Below are 5,703 nucleotides of genomic sequence, written 5' to 3' on the forward strand. Positions count from 1 at the left end.
TTTCATAACCTAGTGTGTAGTGTGTGTGATTCAAGGTCTAGCCCGCCGCCCGCGTGAGTACTACCGGCCGTATATGTGATTCGAGGCCTAACCCCGCCTCCGTGTAAGAAATCCTGGCATTTTGTATGTACCTCGTTCCCTCTTCCGTAAAAGTAATATGAGGTATGATTTTTTCGAAGCGCTTCCTCCTCGATCTAAGCCTTCCGTCTTAGCATATTAAAAAAGACTTGTTACTCTCTGACCCTGGCGATACTGAGATCTGTACACCGGCCAGTGGCTTCTTTACAATTGGCACCCGAGCAGGACCCTGAATAATTTAAGGGCATGGGGTGGTTGCGGACTAGAGTTACGGAATTAATTGCAAATAAGTGTTTCCTAGCAGAGGATGTATGGGTAAAATATAAATCTAGATTATTGGGTAGTCGAGCATACCCTGTGTTATGCGATAAAGTGAACACCTGCAAGGTTTAGGCGACGAGAACTTGTGCGAAATCGAGCACACAAAAGAAAGATAATGGTCGGATAAAGTACAGGGAGCGCGCGCCAGACTGACGTCAAAATCACGCTAGCACTCGTGAGCTGCTGTCATCGAAGGGCCGTTAAGGCGTCGCGGCAGCGGCTATACAGTGGGATGAATTCAGTTCACGCGCGGTGAAAAGTTGAATTCATCAGTACAGTTAACGAAAGCAATGACAATGGGTGTTTAATAAAAGAAAAAAACGCAGAGAAGAATAAGGAAAAACAAGTAGAAGGACAAGTACAAATTAAGTGAAGGATGGTCAAAATTAAAAACAACATTAAAGGCGCTTTTTATGCTCGTCCAGGTGGTATTATAATTTTGTCGTGTAATGTGTAACGCATAAAAAGAGACATCTCCGACCCCATAAAGTATATATATTCTTGATCAGGCTTAAAGCTATCTATATGAATCTTCGCAGAAGTCCCTCTTTCTGTTCTGCCAAAACCAGCTGGATCGGACCACTATATTATATAGCTGCCATAGGAACGATCGGTCAAAAATTACGTTGTATGAAAAAAAATGTTGCTTATCAATTTATTTTTGACCAAACAAGGCGTTTTTTACTCTTACTATGCTTTTCATATAAATGCAAAATCCTATTAAGATCGGTACACTATATCATATAGTTGTCAAAGGAACTATCGGTGGAAAATTAAGTTCTTGTATGAACAACTTTTTTGTCATGTAAGATATTTTAATTAAACACAGCATTTAAAGATTTTACTACGCTCCCTTCCTTTTTGCAAAATCTTATTTACATCAGACTACTATACTATATATCTACCATAGGAACGATCGGCCAAAAACTAGGTTTTTGATTAAAAACCATTTTTTTTTAATAAGATATCTTACCCAAACTCGGCAACTCGGCGGTGAAAGTGACGGAAAAGACAAAGACATACTTAGTAATAAAAAAAATAAATAAATAAAAGGAAAACGTTTGTATGAAAGATGTTTGTTTACCGTCCGATCAGTTTCTAAATCATTTGCAAAGCTTTTTGAGCTTTTATTTAATACGTGTTACGGGCGATGCCGGGCTATACCCGCTAGTATATACAATATATAATATATATATATATATATGTTGCCCTATCAAGCTTTTTCAATAGCTTTCACTAATAGAAATAATTAACTTTATTTTAATTCTAGTGTTCCAATTTGTTTCTATTTTGTTAAAGGTTACAATAAGTAGGTTGGCCTGAATTGGTCTGTGCTTATTATTTAAGAACAATAGTATTACATTGGGATATGAGAATTTAAGCGATGCGATAACTGATTGGCTATAATTTTGAGTAATGCAAGTGTAGTAAGTATATATGCAAGTATACCAAATGCATGAAGCGAACGAACTAACTTCTCGACGCGCAAATTCAAAGAGCACCAGCTGAATGTAAATGTAATTTTAAGAGCGAAATTTATGCAATTGCTTTTCAGTGCGAGTATTATAAGATAATATTTAGATACTGCTCTTATCAGTTACGAGTTCGCTCCAGCTGTTTTGGCTGCGTAGCCTGACATATAGAATAAACAAGTAAGAGGTTCTAGTCGGGAGCTCTTCTTCTTCCAACACCAAATAAATTAATAAAAAAAAGGTTCCCTTGGCAGGGTTCTAACTCGCAACTGACCGCATTACTTGCTGTCGACTCTAATCAACAGCTACACCAGCAAAATAAAATACTTTCCCCGGTAGGGCTCGAACTCGCGACAGACCGCACCACTTGCTATGCGTTTTCTCAGCAGCCACACCAATAATTAAGTCTTAGGATAAAAAAGGAACTTAAATAACATTACAGAAAAAAGACGCCATTACCATGAATGTGTGTGTACATGTATACAGAAATTCTTAAAGCTGCTGCCCCATTCAATTGCGCAGTTGCATATTACTTTGGTTTTTTCTTAACCGGTCTTTATGAAATTTTCTACAGAATATCTTATTGTACCATAGAATATTTGTGTATTCTGAAAAAGTCAATTGAATTTAAATTGTGGCTTAAATTGGTTGGCAATAAAAGTTGACTTATTAACTTGATTTATAGCTCTGTTGTGGTAGCAGGGAGGTGGCGATAGGTATAAAATGAAAGATACTTGACATATCTTAATAATTTAGAAGGAACATATCATGTTTGGTAGCTCTAGCTCTTATTATTTACCCAACATCGCCTAAAAACAACAGGATGTCGATATCGATTTTTATCGATTGCTTGGAAACGAAGTAAGTTATCGATTATCGATACTCGATCTACGCAGGGACTAGGAGTACCTACATCTAAAATTTCTCCAGCTTTTATAGGTTCTGAGATCCTTGCGTTCATATATACGGACTAGATTTACTCGGCTTTTGATGCTGATCAAGAGTATATATACTTTATGGGGTCGGAGGTGCTTCCTTCTGCCTGTTACATACATTTGGATTTCGCACAAATTCAATATACCCTTATACCCATTTTTAATGGGTTCAGGGTATAAATAATATAATAATATTAATCATAATAAAAACAATTAAATAAAAGAAGAATACTCCCGTCGCAGATCCGCGCAATGATTCGCAAAATTGATTTAAAACATGAAGTTTAGTGTAAGTTAGGTTTAGGGCGGAACGAGAGCGTAATAAAGCTTTATATCACTCGCTCTGGGAGCGAATTCGCCTCGCTTTGCCACCTTAGCATAATGTAGGCTTAATAACATAATAATAAATTTCGTTTTCGTTAATTATATAAAATAATATAATTTTTTTATATCGCCCCCGGGTGGACACTTTTAAAAAATAATTTTGCGTATTAAAAAAACTCAAGTGGTTTAAGTGAAAATAGCTGTGTCTCGCCAATTAAGTAAATCGAAAAGCAAAATAAATTCGCGTCGGCCGGTAATATTAACTATAATAAATCTATCCTGGAGTCATCGATGGAAAATATCAAGGAAAATTGCTTCCAAAGTGAAACGTCCGGAACGGTCCTGTGCTAAGAATTGAAAGCCCAACTATATTGGGTTGGTTGCGCGAATGAAGCCAACGTTTTCAATTCTTTTATCAAAAAATATAAAATAGTTAAGCATAATTAAAATTTGCATGCACTTATTAATCGTTTTAGAGATTCATACATATAATTTACTATTTATGCGATTTAGTGTTTCTGGGTGAATAATGATTGTGTAAAAATTTAGTTGTCATTACAATTTTATTTCCCTTCTTACTATCACTCGCAACCACTGTTAATTAAACAGTTTGTATATAAGTGCAGTACAAGCAAACATATACGCGTACATAGCAAGCAGATGCAGCCCGTTTATTTTCGTTTCGCTTTGTCCTAGGCGGTGGCTGTGTACGCATTTTTTGTTGGCAAGTTTCGGTAAAAAGACGCTCGCTCGCCTACGCTTTATTGATCAGGCATATCAGTTTTTCAAATTCATTGGAAAATTCGATTTTAATTTAAGTTAATATTTATTAAATCGAATTTAGAGTCAAATATGGCTACTAAGGAAAGTTTCGACGATTCAAAAATGAAAATTAAATTGAATTTGTCCGTGAAAAGTATAATGCGTTTATGTGATCAAATAATAAATGGTAAATTAAACCTAGAATCTACAGAGCTAAAATGTAGATTATAAATGCTGGCCTCACATATAGATACAGATACCTTTAAATATCAGACTTGAGTAGAATCTTTTGATTCAGATGATGAGTATCGTGCCGAGCTCGAAGAACTTTGTATAACGACAGTGGCTCGTCTAAGGTTCGGCATGCTCGTTGTGGCTCCACGCACACGTCTTCCGCATCTGGCACTTCCCAAGTTTAGTGGAAAATACTCAGATTAAATTTTATTAGCCTATGGGAAACTCTAGTTCACAACGATCATGAGATCACGAGCATAGAGAAATTCAATCATCTGAATTCATGTCGCTGTAGAGAATCTAGGCAGTGTTAGAGCGTTTCAAGTCACCGAAGGCAATTATTTAAAAGCATTGGCTAGCCTAAAGATAGTATTCGACAATGAATTTCTAATAGTTCATAAAAATATTTCGCCTCTTTTTAGCCTGTCAAAAATAACGCAACCTTCTGCGGCATCATTGAGATCAAAGATTGACACTGTCTCCGCCAACTATGGTTCGCTCCTGTTAATAGGTAATGACAAAAAGATTTATAACGCGATTCTCATTCACCTGGTTATGAACAAAGTTGACCCAAAGACCCGACGAAAATGGGAGGATTGAATCGTAGATATCACCACCTTTCTGTTGAAGAAGCCAGAGTCATAGGCTTTTTCCAAACATAATAATCGATGTTCGCTTACATGTTCCGTGGCTTGTGGAAGAAACGATCAAGTGACCCCAAAATTCTTATATTGCGGTTCCAATTTCCATTCGATATTAAATTGATCAGCCTATGCTGCGTTAGCAGTACTAAGGCGGCTCCTTTATGTATCAATTGCCTTCGGAAGGGGCACACTGTTGCCTAATGTAAGGCAAACAAGTACAGAGTATAAAGTCGTTTTCATAACACATTGTTGCATAGATACTCTGCCGTTTCTATCACCACCCCTTGACTCCGCACAGGATCAACCATCGACTTCACTTGCTATGCATGCGAATGTGTCTGATAGTGAAAAGAAGTAGCGAGTTCGTTTTGGCTAGATCTTTACTCGATTCTGGATCACAAATTAATTTTATAACAGACGAGGGAGCACAACGAGTGCATCTGCGTTGAGAAGAGGGTAGTATAAGCTTACTTGGGATTTCTCAATGCAATACAGTGGACCCTCGGTTAACGAAGGACCCGCATAACAAACATTTCGCACGACGAGCACATTTTTTTGGAAAAGACTATATAAACATATTTACAACCTTATAGGTTGTGTTGTTTTGTACTCACTGTGGGTTTTTATGCTTACTCACTGTGTACGAGGTTTAGGACCGCAGTTGCTAAATATTACAAAAGAAATCGATAAGTATATATAGAAATATATATGTATGTAATATATATATCGCCCAAAAATTAAAAAAAAAAACAAAACTAAGGATCTATTGACCGTCCATCTTGGAAACGTGAAATAGTTGTTTGAATTATATGGCAATGACTTCTAAGCAAGCGGAAGGTTACGCCAATAATACAGAATCAGCTTCTCCGTTGCTAAGTACGACATGTGCTCTTAGTGTTTCCTTGTCTGATCCGATCTCCACTTCTGGTAGCG

The sequence above is a fragment of the Drosophila virilis genome, chromosome 5, assembly GCF_030788295.1.
Source record: "Drosophila virilis strain 15010-1051.87 chromosome 5, Dvir_AGI_RSII-ME, whole genome shotgun sequence".
In the NCBI taxonomy this organism is placed as follows: Eukaryota; Metazoa; Arthropoda; class Insecta; order Diptera; family Drosophilidae; genus Drosophila; species Drosophila virilis.